At 44.0% G+C, this 21858-nt stretch overlaps 1 long non-coding RNA gene across 3 annotated transcripts in view; it reads left to right on the top strand.

The window, feature by feature from the left end:
• Positions 1-420: 420 nt before the first annotated feature.
• LOC131832341 (uncharacterized) overlaps positions 421-21858 on the top strand; it is a 42296-nt gene continuing 20858 nt past the window's right edge. For 2 of the 3 annotated variants that reach the window (XR_009354001.1, XR_009354000.1), the window contains exons 1-3: positions 421-1396; positions 4293-4418; positions 21530-21691. This is a non-coding gene — a long non-coding RNA (uncharacterized LOC131832341). The remainder of the gene's footprint in view (positions 1397-4292; positions 4419-21529; positions 21692-21858) is intronic. The other variant, XR_009354002.1, reaches the window with a different exon arrangement.

Genomic DNA, 21858 nt, shown 5'->3' with positions numbered 1-21858 from the left:
TCTGATGACAGCAAGGGAGACCTTCCTGCTCCTTTCTGGTGATTCCGAAATCCTCCCTCTTCTCTCTCCGGCTGCTTAATCAGGCTGCCCTAAAGAGAAGCCTTTGGTTGAGGGTATTGTTTTGGTTTTGAGATTTAATACTGCTTACACTTTATTACACCACACTGGTTTCAACAACATATAAAAGCTATGATATTTAATATTCAGTTTCAGAACCTTGGCCAAAAGATGAGATTATTTGACGAAGAAACTACAACTGATGCTGAGGAAAATAAGAATTTCCGTCGAATCTACACTTCCTCGAAATTTTAACACTTTTGCTTAAGCGGCGGTGTGGGCGCGTTTCCCCGGTGGGCTCAAAATACGCGAGACAATCCGAGAAAGGAGGTGTGAAAATGACGTAATACGTCTGAGTTTCCGCGCCGCGTGAGTCAGCTCGGCGTTTCGGCGTTACTCGTTGGCTACGCCTTCAGGGCGCGCCCGGAGCGCGGTGCTGGGGGCGGGCGGTTGGGCCTGGCGGGCTGCGGCGAGGCGGGTGGTCGCCTCCGGGAGCGCGGGAGAACTTTAACCCGCCCAGTTCGGAGTTGAGAATTGCTAGCGCCCCTCCCCGGGCTTGAGAAGAGGGAGAGCAGGGAAGGACAGTGAAGGACTCGGTGCCTAACCTTGAGTTTTACGATACATTCATTTAGGGGTTCGAAACATACTAGTTTTGCTCCACAAGTCGCCGCCAGGGCGGCCACCGAACCCCTCCGACCCCCGTGGAGGCCAGCTAGTGCTACGTTGCGCGGAGTCCGCGTGGACGCGCCACTTGAACAGTGGGGACAATCCGCGTCATCACGAATGTCCTCCCGCTTAGGGCTTTTTTGGAAAGTCTCTCTCGAAGGTCTGAGTGGGGAGACCCGGGCGTAAAGGCCTCCAGCCAGGAGCCAGGGGTTCCCCCCACAACCACCCCTTGTGACCCCATGAGAGCGCTACGCTGACCAGTGCCCGGAGGTCTGTGAGCACCGCGTGGGAGGCCGCGTCCAGCAGTCTCGGTCTCCCAGCGCGGGTCAGGACCGGCTGCAGTTGCTCTTGTGCCTTACGAGTCGCGGCGAGAAGGGCGCAATGTCAAGATCGTTCTTCCAGCCGAGCCGGCGAGCCAGGGCCTGCTCCCGACTCCCGCTGGGGAGGCGCCGGGCCCAGCTCGCTTCAGGGCCCCGCTGAGGGCGCGTTTCTCGGGATTCGCGCCGCACGGTCGGCCTGGGGGTTGGGAGAGAGGGCAGCAAACAAGATCTTTCTCTGGATGGGAAGCTCCATTTCGCGGCAAAGCGGGTCGGGTAAACAGGTCGCGCGAACGTTCCATGGAACTGGAAGCCCCAGGGACATTGCTGGCAACCTCCTACGCCGACCAAACGGGGTGAGTTACAGTTTTAGAGCAAATCTCAAGTCTAGCGGTTTAGCTGATGAACTCAGCTTTTACTTTTAAGAAGCAAATAAAAATTCAGATGGAAAAGGCTAAAGGAGTCCCCCTCTTTCTCCAAAGAGCTGCGCACACCCGGTCCTTCACACTGCCTGGCACTACTACAGCGATGAAACGTTTCTTTTGTGGGTTAGGTTAGAATAAATATAAACCAAAGCTATAAAAAAAATTAGAGGTATTTTTGCCACTGCCCTTCTGCACATTTTATGTTTGTGGGTGGTATCTATCAGTCTGTACATAGAGGCATATATATATTTGCTAGAGTGCATACTGTGGGCTCAAATTTGCATTCTAAAACTCAGCAAAAATAGTTGTGGATCCCATCACATGTGCTATGCTTGAGCATGCTGGCCTTCCCAAAGACCAATTAAAACGCTGTTTTCTTTTATTTAGAATCTCCAAAACAGGAACAAACTGTGCTTTTAGATGAAGCTACTCTACATGTGAAAAAATGATGTGCATACTTGTATTCACAATGAGATGTTTAAAATTCATTTATTTCTCTAAGCTGACTCCAGGGTACTGGGGGTAGGGTTAGGTTTGTCTTCTTGCAGGGGCCTTTAGGCCAAGTCAGTTCTTGGCTCCTAGAGTAGTGCCTGATACTGTAAAACACTACATTTAGACAGATTTACACAGAACAGAAGCTTTACTCTCACTCTTCAAATTCCAGCAGAACAGCATAAGGGGTTTTCCTATGTTCCAGACAGCCTGACTGTTTTTCCAGGTTAAATGTTTGAGCCTTAGCCTATGGCAGCTCAACTAGAATCATGACATTATTGAGCACAGAAATGAGATGTTTTATCAGGTATATATGTGTGTGTGTGTGTCCACATTGTGGAACAAAGATATTTTTAAAGATACAGGTACAATAACCTTGATGAAACAGTATATATACATATATATATGTACATATATACATATATATATATACATATGTATATGATAAAACTTGGAAATGAGATATACGTGTAAGAAAGACATGTTTTATGTGTAGTCCTTCACTTGAAACTGTCTTCACACATTTTTTCCCCCTAAACAATATTTTTATGAAGGCAAGCAATGGGGAAAGATAGTATCAAGATTATTTTTCCAGACGCCTTCTGAGTGAAACTGATTTCTTTGCACTGAGGCAGGATTATTTTCCTCTAACTTGAAAGTAAGTGACTACTATTGACATTGGTAGAAAAGCCACTCAGAAAACTGCTTTCCCCCTTCTGCTAATGAAAAGTATATTGTATTTCAACCAAATGAACCCCAGAATTCTTTAACTGGACTGCCAGGTATATCACCATTAATTAATAGAATGTAAGTGCTATTTTGGGAGATGGGAAGCTCCTCTGGTAGGTCCTGGGTGTGCAGAGTTATGCTTATAACAACACAGATACACTTCAGGACACAAACTGTGAGGGAATATTCAAGTCAAATACATATGTACATTTTGCAAAAGCAAAAGATATTTGCATTATCAGAGTTAGAACAGAGACTAGACTAAAAATAATGCTCCCTACTGCTACATCAATTCATAGCTGGTAAGATCATTTAGAACTTTTCTTCCATATACATTTAGTTGCATGTGTATGAGGTTTGGTGCAACTATGACATGTACCTCCAAAGCATCCAAGAAACCTGAAATAGTTAAGTTAGCCCCTAGATCTCTCTTCCCTTACAGGTCTTGCTTATGGAGAATAGTGGAAAGTACAATGTTCTGAGTTAAACAAATATTTAATTTGCTCCATGTCCAAGGCAAATCAAATTTCAGGCCAACATATGGGCTCCAGCTTAGGGCTGGAGACAGTCCCCAGTTGGGCCGGGGGTGAATGATCTATGTGGTCATTGTCGGAGGTTTTTGCTGGGCTAAAAAGATTCTGGGTTATCTACCTTCCCAAGGAATGGGGAGAGACTTGAGTTCTTCATTCTAGGACCCATCTTGGGTTAAAGTTCCCTGAAGCAGGCCCAGAATGGTTGATGCGTATTTATTTATTTTTTAAAAAGATTTTATTTATTTATTTGACAGAGATGACAAGTAAGCAGAGAGGCAGACAGAGAAAGTGGGGGAAGCAGGCTCCCTGCTGAGCAGAGAGCCCAATGAGGGGGTTTGATCCCACAACCCTGGGATCATGACCTGAGCCGAAGGCAGAGGCTTTAACCCACTGAGCCACTCAGGTACCCCCGGTTGATGCATATTTAGAATTTAGCTTCTTATTTGTCTGACTGAGTTCCTTTAGGTCAGGCACAATGATTTTACTGAATTAGGGTTCCCCATACTTAGCACCGTGCCTGGACATGGTAAATACTTGATATGGATCAGGTAAGTCACTTCAATTTTTCAGTTCCTGGGAGAGAAGTTCTCCTTCATCAGGGTCTTTGGGTCTTTAGGGGCTTCCAGAACATCTAGATACATGCTTTGCTATCATAGCTATGAGCCACACGTGACCACGTGTGCTTGGAATGTGGCTCGTCCAATGGAGATATAGTGTAAGTGTAAAATACTTATTAGATTTTGAAGACTTAAGATGAAAAAAAAAAAAGAATACAAGGTATCTCATTAACAATTGTTGTATTGATTCTATAATGCTATAAAACTTTAGGTATATTGTGGTAATTAAAACAGAGTTGTGGTAGACTACTTTTAAGATGATTCCCAATAACCTATACATGTAATTCCCTCCCCAAGAATGTAAACTGGACATAACACGTCAATGCTAACAAATGAAAAATAGCAGGAATGATAGAATATAACTTCTAAGATGAGATTTCAAAATCTACAAAACACAGCTTCTATCTCGGATGCTCTTTCTCCCCTACGTTAGCTTGTTCCCTCTCTTCTGTTTAGAGCCCTCTCACCAATAATGGACATGCTGAAGATGCCAAATGGAGATGAGAGGCCCTGGAGGATGAGAAGTCACATGGAGGAGAACTGAGGCACGTCGGCCAATAGCCAGCACCAAAGGCTGGCCATGTGAGTAACACTTTTTGGAAACAGACCCTCTGGCCCCAGTCAGTGTAGCCCAGCCAATAGCATGACTGCCAACCCAGGAGTAACCCTAAGCCAGAAATGATCCAGCTAAATCACCGATGCACAGCAACTCTAAGATAGTAAATGTCTGTTTCAAGCTAAGTTTGGGAGTAACTTGTTATACAGCAATAAATAACCAATACACAATTGTGAAAATTAATTTCAGTTTTTACTTTTTACAGTGTGGCTCCCTAGGTGGCTTATTCGGTTGAGTGTCTGACTCTTGATTTTGGCTCAGGTCACAATCTCAGGGTTGTGAGATCAAGCCTGTGTGGAGCCTTAACATTCTGTCTCTCAGGGTGCCTGGGTGGCTCAGTGGGTTAAAGCCACTGCCTTCAGCTCAGGTCATGATCCCAGGGTCCTGGGATTGAGCCCCACATTGGGCTTTCTGCTCTGCGGGGAGCCTGCTTCCTCCTCTCTCTCTGTCTGCCTCTCTGCCTACTTGTGATCTCTGTCTGTCAAATAAATAAATTTAAAAAAAAAAAGATTCTGTCTCTCCTTCTCCCTCTGCCCCCCCCCATTAGTGCTCTCGTTTTCTCTCTTTCTCTCCCTCCCACTCTTTAAAAAAGCAATGTGACTACCAGAAAATTTTAAATAGCATGTGTGGCTCACATTGTATTTCTTTTGGACAACACTGGTCTCTGTGGCTCAGATGGGAGACAAGTGCTTTATGTTTAATTTAGGACTCTAGGGAGCTGGACTCTAATTTATGATCTAGAAAACCATGAACTATTTAGGTGTAAATCTTACAAAATATGTTAAAATCTATAACCCCTTAGCTAAACCAATTTGTGATATTTCCTTATTAAACAACTGTGGATTGAGAGTCAAGAGTTACTCTATTTCCAGAGTTTCTCTGTATCCAGAGAAACTACGTTAATGTCCCCTCCAGCTCTAATATTTTGATTCAGCAACTGCTCACTTCAGCATTTTCTTGCTACCAGGGAGCAATGGTGATGCTGGTGATTGCAAGTTCAGCATTTCTTGTGGTATCCAACCAACATCAGCCCTTCTACTCTTCTGAAATAGCAGAGTGTGGCAAGTGGATCAATATAAGTAGACAATTTGAGACAAAGGAGCAGTCTCCAGCACACCCCCTAATTGCTCCCACAGTCCTCTGCGCCCCTCCACAGCCTTTCCTGGAATCCTTACGTCTCTGGTCATCATCACTCCTGACTTCAACAACACAGAAAACTGTGTTTTCATTTAGGAGTTTTGTAGCTAAGCTGGGAGTTGGGAAGAAATGAAGAACTTAGCTTTCTATTTATTTGTATTTGCAGAACCACAGAGAGCCAAGGTGATAATTAGAAAAACATTTTAGAAAACTGTATTTTCTATTGGATTGTATTTTTCTAATACGGTGACAAGTTCTTATAAGTTTTCAATGGCTAAACATATCAATTTCCATCTTTTGACCAGACGGCCACTCATCTGAGTCTCTTTTGCTCTGACTCTACAGATAATTATGGAATAAGAGCACATTACAAAATGAACATCATCTTTTGTGCTTTTCTTCTACAGTTAAGTAAGAAATTCTCTCCTTCTGTCTTAAAGACACTTTATTTTGACAGCATGATTGCAGATATAATTAATACATAGCACTTCGAAGGGGAATGATTTCTGTAGTTACATTTTGACCAAAAGTAGATGGTCTTTTAAAAGGCTATCACTGATGGTTCCAGTCACTTAAAGGAGACCCCTGGTGAATGTTGTTGAAAATATTCCAACTTTGGATTTATTGGGTGATTAAGTAAAGGGCAAGTACTGGCTACACAGGCCATCATTCCATAAACAGTAGTGGATAGTGGCTGCTCTGAAATTTTGTATCAAAAAGCCTAACAGGTTACTAGTGTATAAATCAGCATTACTTTAGCAGCTGACAGGTATTGTTTTATTATATTCATTTCTATGGGGCCTTTAATTTCCAAATTTTTATAACACTATTTTCATGGATTTTAGATTTTCCTTTGGAGATGAATTTTAATCCTATGAGGGAATGGTAAAGTGATGTCACTGATACTGAGACAATTAAAAATCAGAGCTTTATGTTAAGTGATGATTTCAATTCTAGATTTTGGTTTTCAATTTTCTAAATCTACATAATTTTTTCCTAAAAAATTGTTAATGTTCTTCTAAGTACACAAAAGAAAATCAGCCATTTCAGATGATACCAAAGCTTTTCCAAGTTTTCAAAATAACGGGATTAGAATCGTGTGTGTGCTATTCTGTTTTCCATAGGCACCGACCCAGACATTGCTTCACAGAACTAAGCAAGTTGGCTTTCCAAAACATACTGAACAGATGCTTCTGATAACTTTCTGAAACAAGTCATGAACAGCACAGTATGTTAGAGTGGGCTTATTTAAATGAAGGTCTAGGAAGTGATGGTTCTTGTTTTTTCATTTTTATTCTCATTTTAAAGCCAATTTTCTGTTAACATTTAATATTAAGCAATATCCATCCAACTCTTGGAGAGTTTATATTTTTTCACATTTTCAGGCACAACATAAAATTTTTTTTTTTAAGTAAAGAAACCTATTACTTTACCAGAGAAATTCTATTACTTTCTTTAGGAAATGATGATTTACATTATAAGGGTTTAGAACCTGGAATTTTTTATCTTCTACTCTTAGAAATCAATCAAACCATTTTCAGGCCTTTGTCTCCTCTTTAATCCTCCTCCTTCTCAACCCTTCGACCTCCTTATCCACCCACTAAACCATCTCCCATCCTTCCCAAGCCACACACAATCTCGTTATTCTTCATTCTCTCTAACTCTCTCTCTGAGCCAGACCCTCTACCTTTGGTGATTGTGCATCTTGAGCAGACCTGTTCCAGTTCCTGAGCCTTAGCCTAATTCAGCCTCTGGTGAATAATCCTGTTCCTTCCCCCACCACCCCCAACCACATTCAGTGGCCTGATAGGATGCTCTCTTCCTCTCTACCTTGCCAGATGCCAAAGAGGACTCACAAGGAGCTTGCCAGACAGACCCAGCTTTAGCGAAGGAAAGTGCTTGCAAAGCAAGGAAAGGAAGAAGCAGTTCTTCTGAGGACTTAAATTAATGTTAAAAAGAAGGAAAAGAGTTGACAAGCAGTTTTCAGGGTATGCATGATGCTTCCAGTTGTCTTTCTGAAAGCCTTGCCTGCTGGTGCCCCAGTGGCCCCAAGGCACTCCCACATAATTTGCTGTTACTGGCCATGCAAATATTTTTTGAAATTGCAATTCAAACCCAGACTCACAAACAGGTGCCTTTGAGTGCAATCAGGATAAAATACACATGTGGCTATTATTCTCTTGCTTTGAAAAGGTGATGAAGGGCATAAGGGACTATCAGGTGAGGCCATCCCATCCTTGGGTAAATTGCCATGAGCCCCTGTGTGGATCCAGACCCTCCCTTTGTTTGAGATCCAGTATGTGATCCTGCAGATGACTGACAAGGGCAGACTTGTAACAACATTATTTCAGGAGGATAATAACCAGCCATCATAAATTCCTTTTTTAATAGTTTATTGCAGGTTGTAGGCTCTTAACCATGACTTTATTTTACAACACCAAAGAAAGTAGTAGTTCCTTTTTGCTGCTAGTCTCTAAAACCACTGTAAGACATTATAGTACCCTCAGAGAAAACCTGGCCTTTCATGAAATGAATCATAAATAGCTGAGTTAAGAGAACGACTGTTAAAGAGAAAAAGCGAGGAAGGAAAGAGAAATAGAAATATCTGTCTGAGATACAAAAGAAATGATCTGGGAGGTCCTTCCTATACAAATAAAATTGGAACCCAACTTTCATAGCCACACTTACTTAGTCTTACTTCCCTGGGTGATAAAGGAAACTGAACAAAGAAATCTCTAAAGGCTTTAACCATAACTATGTAGGAAAATGAAAATGAGTTAGGGAGTAGCTCATTCTGAGATTTGAACGAGGAGTGCCCGGTTCTGTTTCATTTTGTGTTCTATTGGGGGTACGCCATTTCATGGCTAATTCCTTGCAGTGAAAGAGAGACATTACAGTTTTCATTAAAAATCTCATGTTTTCTCAGGATTTTTACATCTTGACTTCAAGGCATGCTGCAAGAAGTCTTCACCACTGTGAGATCTTATAGTTTCAGACCACACAGCAGTACCTGTGCTATCAGTGGCCATCACGAAATAGAAAATAACTTTAAAGATATTGAATTAGAGGAGATAGTTTATAAGAGCATGTATATCTCTCTTTTTTTTCCTTTAAAAATCTTTTGGCTTTCTTTGGAAAAATATAGAAGAGAAGCCCTGAAGTATCTTTTTGAAAAACAATTCTTATGAAACACACATAGAGTTAAAGCCATGCAAGTCAGGTACATATGTGACTAATCGTATTTTTGATATATCTCTCTGCCTAATCATTAACTTGAAATGCCATATAAGAATTTGTAATCCACAGTAAATTATTTCACAGAAATAATTTAAGAGGGCTGCTAATGTGAAACATTCTAGTTTCCACCAGCAGTTTGCTGCCAAATGTTGTGGGAAAAAAAAGGAATCCCAGATATAAGTTGACATAAATTATAGTGAATATAAATCTCTAATGATCAAGTGGCAGTTAGAGATTATTGCATTTAGAAAATAGGGAAAAAACATATTATACACCATAAAGTCTTTCCAGGGTCCATTTTACATATTAGGAAACTGGATCTTTAAAAATCCTCTCAAAGCCTTTTAATTTCTTTGTTTAATGACCTAGACTCAGTGTTGTACTTTTCAAAATATATTGTAATAGTTGAGTTTTTTGAGCATAGGAAATAGAGGGGGAAATCATATTTTAATTACCAGAGAGACTGCCTAAGCTCTGTTTAAAATGTTAGAAAATTTTAGCTTTCAAACTAAAACCTTTCACTTTTTTCAAATGTTCTTCTCATAGTATCCTTTTTGCAGAAAAAAATCAGAATAACTCCAAATGATAATTATCCAAGTAATAGTTAAGAGAGGTTCCCCCCCCCTTTCAGATTCCTAGGTTTTCTGCAAAGCTGGAAACATTTGAGTGGAAATAATGTTCAGATTATAAAAAACAGCAGCACATGAGTGAAATCAGGCAGAATTGGCCTGACAGGGGGTCAGAAAAAAGAAACAGTGACATGCAGCCACTCAAATGGCAACATTATTCAGGTAGAAATCCATAATTAGCTGAATTTTATTGAGTTTAAAGGATTATATAAAGCACAGAAGGAAAATAGTAAGTCTGGTTGAGAAAATTAATGCCCTTTCCAAATCTTCATCCTTTCCTTCAAGATGTGACTCCAAAGAAAGACAATTACGTCAAAGAAGGTTAGAGGCCTAATTCTGAACATTGCCTTTTAAGCACATTCTAGAGACCTATTAGACATCATGTAAACTGTAGACAGCAGTGTTTCTACCACCCCAATACTAAACATCTGTACGCCAGCTTCTTGAGAGCAGAAATGGAGACATATGCATTTAACATATTCCAAGAGTATAGTCACAAGGGAAAATCTACCTTTCACCATATATGGCCATTGTGCAACTCTATCCAAGAACTCAATGTAGATATTTATGTAATATCTCCACTCCTTCTCCCTGCAGGTTGGCAGAGGTTTAAGGAAATTCTTTGGGGAGGCCCCTGCAAAGTCGGTCTTCTAAAATGTGAATGGTGTTGATGGAAAAATCTGAAGTGCTCTTTTGAGCATGAATTGGACTATAACCACGTGGGTATGTCAGAGAATTTCTTATCAATCTTTCTAAAAATATCAATAAGTATAAAACTTACAGTTGTGATGCTACTAGACATTTCATTTGTGGCAGAGTTTTTTGCTTGCTTTGTTTGCTCTTGGTAAGGTGTGATCTTGGCCCATTTGTTTGGGGAATATCTTACTATGCACTCGGATTCTAGTAATGGAAAAGAAGAGCTATGGGATAAGGTGAACACTGGGTGGCATTTTCTAAGTCAATTTAAGTGACTTTGGGAAATTTTCCCACATGACTAGCTTAACACCTTGCTGATTATTAAGGAGAGGAAATACAAATAAAGGGCAGAGCTTCAATAGTGGTATTCCAAAGGAGACAGAATGTTAGAAAGGACACAAATTTTTTCACAAGTGTAATTTGCTTAATTAAATCAGTATAAAATGAGCATGCTTGAGTACAGGGTATTTAATGAACATAGAGCAGGTGTGATAATGCAGTCATATAACTATGATATTTTACCACAGAACTTTATTATTTATTTTTAAAAGGTTTTATTAATGTATTTATTAAAGATTTTATTTATTTATTTGACAGAGAGAGAGATCACAAGTAGGTAGAGAGGCAGGCAGAGAGAGAGGGGGAAGCAGGCTCCCTGCTGAGCAGAGACCCCCCCCACTCCCCCAAGTGGGGCTCAATCCCAGGACCCTGAGATCATGACCTGAGCCAAAGGCAGATGCTTAACCGACCAGGCCTCCCATGCACCCTTAGTACAGAACTTTAATGGCACATCAGAAAGGCATGTCAGAAAGACTGAATTCTAATTCTACTTTGCTCTTTACTGGCTTTCTGACTGTGGCTAAGTTCCTCATCAGAAAGAAATGGAGATGATCATACTGTACATCCTTACCTCACAGTTCCTATGAACATCAAATAAGAGAACAAATACAAAATTGCTTTGAAAACTGTTAAACACTCAGAAGCACAAGATACTATTATTACCATATTCTCTACCACCCTGCAATAATAGAATGCCATTTTCATGTCACTGCTAATGGAGGACTCCCACTGGGTTTTCTTTTGAAAAATCAAAAGAAGGCCATTGCTGCTCCCTGGAAGGGGCCCTCGGAGTATGGAGGAAGGGCCCTGCTGGCTCAGTGAGCATCACTCACTGCTCTGGATGGACACTCTGTGTCCAGGGTGCTTTCCAGGAGGAGGGGCAGCATTCTTGTGCCCACAGAGAGAGCATGGCTCTGCAAATCGTCTTCTACCTGCCTGTCTCCCACATAGGTTAATATAAAAAATTCTCTCAAACTTCCGGCATCAGAATATATGTTCTGATGATAGAGAAGTTTCAAAATGCCATCGCTGCCTGGCCTAATCTCTCTTTATCCAACAGTAGTACATTTACTGCTTCTCTACTCTGCTCACCCTTCCTGCAAAATATATTATATATTATATATATAAAATGTGTTCAGTAAATTGCTTCCTAGTAGTGGTTTTAACCACAGGGTTCTAGGGGCGGAGTGGGGGAAGGCCTTAAAAATGTTAATTATCTGGAGCATAGAGCTTAACATTCTGGACTCCAAGATGGTATTTAAGCCTATTTAGATTTTCTCCAAATTCTTTAAGGCTAATGCAACTTCTGAATGTATCTAGTAATCTCTAATTATTTGTGGAAATGGTATATGTGAGAAGACCAGATTAAATCCACAGATAATCCCAAAATCTCATTTTAGCCAACAGTGTGGCTCTTTTCCCACCAAGCCCAGCACTCGAAGGACCATTAAGAAGAGCTGAGTGGAGTTTCAAGCTCCCTATTCTCCTGACCACCCTCTGATGGAGAAGTTAAGGAATCAGCCAAACTGCTGGAAAAGAAGCCAGGAGAAAGGAAACTGAAAAATCAGGAGCCTGGGCCATGGCCAAGGTAGAAAAGCAGATGCTGAGGAGCTGAAAGGCCCTGGAGCCTAGCATAAAGGAGCAACCCACAGAGCCACACCCTGGGAGCACTGGGTTTCCAGGAGTAAGGGCCGTGCTGTTTGGTGGTGCTGCCACACTCAGACCATGCTGTCTGCCCAGTGTGACCAGCTGTGTGTTCATCCAGGGTGAACAAGACAAAGCTATAATCAGAAACCTGCTTTCCTGGCTCAAAGTAAGAAGGACCAGGCAGTGGATTGATCCAAGTGCTCTCTCCTCACTTGAACAGAATTTGCTAACAGGATGAGGAAAGGAAGAGGAAACAAAGACTGTTTTTAGGACCATTTTGTAAATCCCACTGGCTTGCATTTTATTGGTTTCTCCTCTTGCTGCTTTCTGGTTTTTCTAATACAGTGGCTTATTAAGGTCATAACATTAATGTCTCACTATCTTTTTGAACCCAGGTGTAGTTTGTTTTTTAAGATTTTATTTATTTATTAGAGAGAGAAAAAGAGAGAGCAGTAGGAGGTGGAGGGGCAGAGGGAGATGGGTAGGGACAAGCTGACTACTCCTGGTGAGTGCAGAGCCTGAGAAGGGGCTCCATCCCAGGACACTGTAATCTTGACCTCAGCCAAGTCAGCCACTTAACTGCTTAACCCGAATGAACCACCCAGCCACCCCCTAGGTGTAATTTTAATGAACATAAAAGTTGTATGGTCTATATAAGGATTATCTGAAATTTCAAAATAAGTATCAGTGAAACAAATCAGTGCAAGTCATTTTAGAATAATGTTTTCTAGCAGATGAAACATTGTATGAAGTAGTTTAATGTCTACTAGGTAAAACACACACACACACACACACACACACACACACGCAGTTTGATTTTTGATAGCCTCATCTCCTTCCCCCTTTTCCTGGGCCATTTCCGTTTATGTTGGGTTCTCTCGCCATAACTTTTGGAGATTTTTGGTTCAGATGTGTCAGGAATTAAATTTGGAAGCAGGAAGAGGAGAAGTGGAGACAATTTGATGAAGGGAAGAGAGCCTGTTTACTGTAAAGTTTTGGGGTGGGATGATGGAAATCTGTGGAAGTCTGTACTATACTAAGAGATAAAAGACCAGCGTGGAGGAGCTACGGTTGGCAAAAACAGAACAAGGAGGGGTGACCAGTCAATTAGATGTGAAAAGCTGGCTCCTGAATTTCAACTCTGAACCACAGAGCTCAGGATTAGCATAACTGAGTCATGTTCAGAATTATGTCCCCTCGGCCCACGCCACCTCCGGGACTCGATATCGTCAACCCGAAAGTAATGCCCAGCGCCAGAGGCTGGGAGGGCGGATGTGGACCTTGGCAAAGAAGGCACGCAAGGACCTTCCCCACGGAGGCTACCGTGATTGCCCCTGGCTCTCGTCGGCTGCTGGGCCCCTCGGCCCGCACAGTTCTCCCGCTCCCGAGCGTCCCTCGCGCTGGCCGGGCAGCGGCCGGAAGGAGGGGTGCATCTAGAGCCGCTGCGGGGTATAGCCGGGTGTGTAGGCGCCTGACGGCGGGGGGTCTGGGGGTCTCGCGCCGAGCTCTCCCCGAGGGGCGGTTTCCGAGCTCCCCGCTCACCAGCGGCCCGGCAGCCGGAGCCCCCGCCTCCCCTCCTCCTCACCCGCGCGCCCCTGGCTCCTCCGCCACTGTTCTTAGTCCTTCTTTCCTGCCCCCCTGCGGCCATCGGGGGGAAAGCAGCGCGACCTCTCGGTCGTGGCTGCCAGGGCCGCCAGCACTGCCACTTCGGCAGTGGGTACCTGGGTCCTGCGTGGATGCGCTGCGCTTGGGTGGGAGGGAAGGGCTGCTCTTCGAGGGGGTACAGGGGTGATGCCGCACATGGGGCATGGGGCGATGTCCCATGCCGCGCCGGTGGGGAGGATGGCAGGGACACACTTTTCACAAGGCCAGGGCTGGCTGCTTCCCTACAATGACTTGATGAGCCTCTGAAGGGTGGGGACAGTTTCCAGTGTGGACGGAGAAGGAGGAGTGTGAGGGTTTCGCAGCCTGGGGTTTAAGGCCACGCGAGTAACTTGTAGCCACCACCTTTGCAGATCAGGGCTTAGGTGTTTACTGCATTTGAAGTCCCCCTTTGGCTGTCTGCTGGCCCAGAGGGAGTCACAAATGAGGTCCACATTCTGGTAATCGGTGGGTGCCCCCGCCTTTCACTTAGCTAATGCAGCCAGTGAGGTGATGGCTGCCAGAAAATGTTTCCTATCCAACATTTCTCTCACAAAGACAAATAATGATAATGATGATGAGTCTAAACATGGTGAACTTCCTGTCGGGGCTTCCCTTACCCACCCTGGTTCCTCACTTAGGAATAAGACTTGAGTAACAAAGATTAGTTGGAGACCTATTGTCCTTTGTAGGTCCCAGGTTTCTGCTCGTTCAGTATCCTGTGTCAGGTGAAATTATTCATGAGGCTCTGAACAGAGTTGATACGTCTTACTCCTTCCTCCTAGAAATTCCAAGTGGATTTAAATCACTCCCTGGTTGCTGCAGAGGGTCTGTGTTTTATGGGAGTTCTCTAGTGAGCTTTGAAGTATTTGCTTACCAAGTCTGTTTCTCAGCTTCCAGCTCCTGAATGAATTACCCAGCCCTTCTCTCTGCTGCCACTCCCCCTGCCCCCTCAAGTGTGAACTGTGGAGATGTTCTCTAGACAATAGCTTGGAATGTGAGCTCAGGGACTGATCAGTCAATTGCCAGTCCTGGGACACCCATTTGCTACATGCTTGACTGAGAGATTTCAAATGTCTTGTGGAACATGCAGGGAATGGGGGCCATTGGACCTTATTCTGTGCACAGATTTATCCCTTTCTCACAGGATCACTTAACTAGTTTCACCATTTAGTATCTCGAGCCTGTCGCCTTGTCAGGAAAATGGCCCTTAGCATACTTTACTCATACTCCTACTTTAGAGAGCGCATTAAAAGCCTCATGTTGAAAACATCTTGGAGCTTCTGTGAGGATTGCCACTTGCCAGAGGTTAGTGTTAATTGATGTCAGGCAGGTCTGTTGCAAAGACTGTAGACTTTTATTTATTTTTTGTTTGTATAAGGGCTAGAGAGGGTAAAGAGAAAATGGGCAGCTAAGGCCCTTAGGGGAGCCAGGCGGCATTTTGCATGACCTGCCAAGCTACTTTAAAAAGCACTGTCATCCAGCCTTTTGGAGGATTAGGATGGGACATGGCTAGGTTGTGTGTTTCAGGGTCTGTGCTTATTGTCCCTATGCTTAATGTGTCACTAAAATCACCATTTCTCTCATTCACACAATGTGTTCAAAAGGTAATTAAAGACTTCCAAGGAGGTTCATGAGCAGAGACGCCCCTGCTGGAGTGGAGATTGGTCACATTCTTATGTTTTACCTCACCAGGGGCCTCAGCTGCATAAGGATTCCTTGATTCTCCTGCTGGGCTTTCCCAGGAAAGGGCAAGGGCTTTGTGACACTCTTCTTATTTAGAGTTTTACCAGAACAACATCATCAACAACAACAAAAAGTAAAACAAACAAGAAATCAAATATACGAAAGCATAGACATCTGGCAAGTTTACAAAGCGCAGATTTCTTACCCTAAAATAATTAAAGCCTGTCAGACTTCGCTGATGCTGCCTCTGGCTGGGCTCATAGCTCCGGATTCCTTGTCACCCACATCACTGCTGATTCATCAGAGGAAGGAGTTCCTGCCACTCTGCTCCCTGGTCTTCTTCAGGGACCTCAGCTTGGCTGGACTCTCACTTTTGAGCATTTCCCAGTTCGGAGTTGAGGTTCCTCTCTGCACCTCTTGGCATTCCCAGGATTTTCCAGAGCGGCATGCAGGGAAGTTTGGGCCCTCACCTGTCACTCTCTACTTTCAGGCCCAGGCAGCAGGCCCCAGACCCACCCATCCAGAAGCCCGCCCACTTTGTATTCACCCCTCCCCTCCCCACCTCTCCCCAGCCAGCCAGCAAACGCTGAAAACCACCTGTTTTGTGTTTTGAAAGCCTGGAAACACCCCATCCTCCACCCTTACAGACCTCCCACTGCGTTCCAGTTTCCTGTCCAAACTCCAGATTTAAGTTCTCAACTCAACTGAAGAACATAAGAGCTTGCTGCATATTGAGGCCTTTCCTTCCTGGAGCAGAAATACAAAAAAAAAAAAAAACAAAAAACAAAAAACAAAAAAAAAACACACACAGGAGGAGTTGCCAAAGTTTCCCCTCTCAGGGGAAGAGTGGCCTTGTAAAGTTCAAGTCCTGACAGCCAGTTACAGGTCCTCAGACTTGTCAAGGTCATCTCTGCAGGCTACCATGTCACTGATTAGTCCCCTCAAATGTGCTAGAAACCATTTTACAAGCAAAAACTCTGCCTGTGCTATGGCATGTACTATGAAATCACAACCATCAATAAACAGATGCACATAGACACCCAGAGGAAATGATGGAAGCTCCTGACTGGCAGTTTTTGAATGTTCTGGTGATACTAATTTGTTCAGTGATGTTTTTAGCTTTCTGCCAGCATTTGCTACCAGCTAAGTGGGAGCAGGTGTCAAAGACTGGAGGAAAACTTTTGGAAGGTAAAAAGCTAAGAAGTGACAAAGCTGCCCCCATGTAGTAGGCGAATGGTGGCCATCCAAAAGTTATTTCTTCTTCCCCAGAACCTGTGAATGTGTTGCCTTGCATAGCAAAAGGGACTTTGCAGATGAGATTAAGTTAATGACCTTGAGATGGGGAGATGGCCCTCCGTGGACCAGTGAGATCACAAGTTTCTTTGATCTCAGAGCAGCCCAAAGTTTGGGCCCTCACCTGTCACTCTCTACTTTCAGGCCCAGGCAGCAGGCCCCAGACCTGCAGAGGTGCAGAGAGGAACCTCAACTCCAAACTGGGAAATGCTCAAAAGTGGGAGTCCAGCCAAGCTGAGGTCCCTGAAGAAGACCAGGGAGCAGAGTGGCAGGAACTCCTTCCTCTGATGAATCAGCAGTGATGTGGGTGACAAGGAATCCGGAGCTATGAGCCCAGCCAGAGGCAGCATCAGCGAAGTCTGACAGGGGGGAGGTAGGAACATCAGAGTCAGAGAAGTATTTAAGATACTGAACTGCTGGCTTTGAAGATGGAGAAAGAGGCCAAAAGAATGCTGAAAGCCCCTAGAAGATGGAAAAGGAAAGGAATGGGTCAGCCTCCAGAGCCTCCGGAAGAAATGCAACTCACCCACATGTTGATTTTAGTCCAGTGAACCCCGTTTCAGACTTCTGACTTCCAGAACCCTAAGACAATAAATTTGTATTATTTTAAGTCACTAAGTTCATGGTCATTTGTTACAATGACAACAGGAAATCAGTAGTCTCCATTAACTAATTGTTTATGTGACTTGTGAATAGAATCCTCTCTTCTGGATTTGATGGGAACACTCTGGTACAAGACAAAGACAGCATTTCCATTCATTTGTTTCAAGAGCTGTCATCTGTCATTAAATTATCACCAACCCTAAGCCAGGTCCTGTGCTTAGTCACTGATAAACTAGCAAGAACTTTTTGTGCACTTGGTATTGTTAGGCACTTGGTAAAACTGAGGCTTGGTGTAGTTCCCACACCAGTGCCTCCCGGTGGAGAGAAAGGATACACCTTCTACTTTAGCGAATTCCAGAGTCCTTGTTATCTCCTCCAACCCTTTTTCTGCCCCTCTAAGCCACTGTTCTTCATCCCCAGGCTGTTCTGTCTATAGGAACGCTCACTCTCACACTGTCAGAGAACCGCCTTTTTCTGCCATTGAAGGTGGCAAACTGCCATCAATACTGCTGCTTGGAAAGCTCCTTTCAGTTGCCAATATGGTTTGGGTTGAACCTCCAGCCAGGGGCATAATCAGACATTGTTCATGTGCAAACTGGACTTGGCTCTATCAGTTTACAGGATAACGTCCATTTTCAAAGTCCCAGAGTGGGGAGATTGAGTAGATTGGGTAGTCCTCTTTCCTGACATGACCTTGGCCGTGCCACCAGCTTTATAAGCCCCACACATACTTGCAAGGGGTGAGGAGGGCACCAGCGAGTGACCTGGCTGATGGACACTTGGTCTGGGTTCAGTGACTCTCAGCCTGACTGCATTCAAATAACCTCAGAAGCTAGAGAAACCTGTCAATGCCAGGTACTGCCCCAGGCAATTAAACCGTACTGTGTATGGTGGGGCCTGGGCATCAAGGTACAGGTCCACTCTAACGTGCAGTCAGGATCACTGAAGGATCCCTACCCAGTTGGGTTTTATCCCTTGCCAGAGCCTGCTGTCACTGTGAGGATTTCTCTGGGTGCATCTGCTCTGTGAAGCCTGTAACCATGGTTGGTGTCTGAGCCCAAGGGCGGCTGTCAGGAGAGCAGGTAGACCCACATTCGTAGCACACTGCTTGGCTGTGAAAGCATATTAGGTCTCTGCCTGGGAAGATGCTTTTTAGGGTGACCAGATATCTCCATTTGCCCAGGACTTTAGGGGAGATGGGGTGTTCCAGACATGAGACTTTAAGTCCTAAAAACAGGCAAGTTTCAGGGATTTTGAAAGCGAACTGGAAGTTTGAAGTCCACAGGAGCAAACTCTCATGGTTGGGCGGTATGTTCCGGCATCAGAGGAAGGGTGTGTCTATGTGTGTGTGCGTGCCAAAGTGTGTGTGCACACGTGTGCATGTGTGGAAGTCTGTGAATATCACATGGGTGTGTGTGAGGAATTTGCCCATTAGTGTATGAGTGCAAGTACATGAGAGCACGTGTGTGCATGTAGATAGAAGTGTGACTGAGTGTGTATGGACATGTGTATGAGTGAGAGTGTAGGCATTCTGGGGACAGGGGGCCTCACCAACCCACAGTCGCCCACTATAGTGGCTTCTAAAACATCTGAGCATGGGCCAAGGCAGCTGGCCCTGAGTCCTGCCAGAGAGCAGCTTAGAAAAAAATTTGCCCTGAGTGGTTCAGTGAGCTCAGGGGTAGAAATTGTACATTTATTTTGCTCTATGACAGTATAATTAGCTTTTCCTCTTGTGAGGAATGAAAGGGCAGTGTGCTTTCTGACAGCTCTGGGAGCTGCCTTCCTGCCTGGATAAATCTAGTATCCCCCGATATTGCTACACCTGTTTAAACAAGGAACAAAATAGATATTTATTTGAAGTTCAAGAGGCCATGTGAGCCATGGCCTAAATATAGGCCTGGATATAATTATAAAGATACTTAATTCTTTGTTCTGAAAGACTTTTGCAGCCTGCTGTTCTCGCAGAGGCTCTTGCCGTTTCCTTGAACACGTCCTTCTCAGAACAAGTAAAGGCAGGGGTGAGGAAGTCCAGTGGAAGGTAGGGTGCCAGTCTGGGGGAGCAAGGGAGAAATGATTCCCAGACCCTGTTGACCATCAGAACTATCAGGGAAGAGGCTGGGTAGAGATGTCGATCTCTGTGTTCTCTCCTAGAGATTCTTTCCTTGGGCTTGGAATGGAGGACAGGAATCTGTATGTTTAAAGCTTCCCATGTGATTCTGATGATTACCCAAGTTTGGAAACCTCTGACCTAAGGCACTGGGGTGGGGGACTCTTTCCTGTGAAGAATTTCTGGGACTAGATCAGGAGTACTAATAATTGCCATTTCCTGGACATCCTTCACAAGCAGGCATGCATCTTCATTCCCATTTTGCAGATGAGGCAATTGAGTTCTTTCCTTCATTTCTGTGCTGTACACCAGAGCCCTTCAGGGCAGGAGTTCATTCTGTGCTTTAGGTCATAGGCACTTTGAGACTTTGATGAAAGCAGTTCTCTTTACAAAGCAAAACTGCACATGCACAGAAGATTTTGCCCAGTTTTGGAGGGTTCCAGGGAAACTCCTGTGCTCTTAACCTCTGGTTAAGAATGTCCATCCTATGCAAGCACTTTGGAAAACAGTGTGGAGGTTCCTCAAAAAACTGAAAATAGAGGGGCGCCTGGGTGGCTCAGTTGGTTAAGCTCAGGTCATGGTCTCGGGGTCCTGGGATCGAGTCCCGCGTCGGGCTCTCTGCTCAGCAGGGAGCCTGCTTCCTCCTCCCTCTCTCTGCCTGCCTCTCTGCCTGCTTGGTGATCTCCCTCTGTCAAATAAATAAATAAAATCTTAAAAAAAATGAAAATAGAGCTACCCTATGACCCAGCGATTGCACTACTGGGTATATATCCTAAAGATACAAACGTGGTGCTCCGAAGGGGCACGTGCACCCGAATGTTTATAACAGCAATGTCCACAATAGCCAAACTATGGAAAGAACCTAGATGTCCATCAACAGATGAATGGATAAAGAAGAAGTGGTGTGTATATACAAAGGAATACTATGCAGCCATCAAAAGAAATGAAATCTTGCCATTTGCGATGACGTGGATGGAACTAGAGGGTATTATTAGTGAAATAAGTCAATTGGAGAAAGACAACTATCATATAATCTCCCTGATATGAGGAAGTTGAGATGCAATGTGGGGAGTTTGGGGGGTAGGAAAAGAAAAAAATGAAAGAAGATGGGATCGGGAGGGAGACAAACCATAAAAGACTCAATCTCAAAAAACAGACTGAGGGTTGCTGGGGGAAGGGGGACGGGAGAGGTTGGTGGGGTTATGGACATTGGGGAGGGTATGTGCTATGATGAGTGCTGTGAAATGTGTAAACCTGGCGATTCACAGACCTGTACCCCTGGGGATGAAAATACATTATATGTTTACTAAAAAACAAACAAACAACAACAACAAAAAAGAATGTCCATCCTAAAGGACATCCCCTAAGGGAAGTCCACAGACAGGCACGATGAGCTTCATCCTCAGCAGGCTGAGTGAAGGCTTATGGGGTACTGTGGGACTTACGGTATTTCAGGGCACCTGGAGGGAAGCCATGGACCCAAGAACTGAGCATGAAACACAGGCTCTGCTTCCAGTTTAGTTGAAAAGACATGACTGTGCAGAGGTTCAAGGTAATATATTCCAAGCCCACTCAAGGGGTGCCCCTGAGCGCAGGGAGGTGAGACTGTGCACTGTAGCAAGGCTAAAAGGTGAGGAGGTGAGACTTTGGGGGAACCTGGTGTGAGCTCGCCGGAAGAAGCAGGAAGAAGTCTTGGCAGGGGGAGCTTAGTGATGCTTTGGGGGAGGAGGGGAGAAAGCCATACCAAGGCAGAAACAAAGAAAAACAAGCCATTAAAACAAAACAAAACAAAAAAATGATTCTGTGTGTTAAAAAATGACTCTCTTCCCTGCCATTCCCCACCCAAAAAAAAAGGGAGGAAGAAAGGAGGATAAGAGAAAAAGAGAAAGAAATGTTCAACAGAGTGATAGCATTTGTGAACATTTAAAAATGTTACACTGAACAATTAAACTACTTTAACACAAAATATAATGCTAGATAATTATGTCTTACAATTACAGAAAAATATAATTACAGAATAATTACATCATTTACCTAAAACACATTATATGGTTCCCCACAGATAATGTGGCCCAGTAACAGGAGACCTATGGTAGTTACATGGGAACCTGTGTTAGTTTGTCTCTGAGACTCTACGCATAGCCTCATTTGAAGATTATGGTCGGAAGTCTAAATCTGAAGCTCTTTGTGAAAATGAAGTTTGAGCCAAAGGCACTCCTGCCAGGTAACAGACAATGACACAGTGTGCCTAAGGGTCTGTGCAGGGTAGAGTTGGGGAAATGGGTATGTCTGGATCCATTGGAGAAGGCTCTGAGGCCCCACTGTGTTTCCTCCTTTTCCCTGTAGGGGGAGCTGCTGCAATTTTGAGGGAAGGTGGAGTCCCAGTAGGGC

Source organism: Mustela lutreola, chromosome 5 (assembly GCF_030435805.1).
Source record: "Mustela lutreola isolate mMusLut2 chromosome 5, mMusLut2.pri, whole genome shotgun sequence".
Taxonomy (NCBI): domain Eukaryota; kingdom Metazoa; phylum Chordata; class Mammalia; order Carnivora; family Mustelidae; genus Mustela; species Mustela lutreola.
This window is presented reverse-complemented; position numbering and strand designations above follow the sequence as displayed.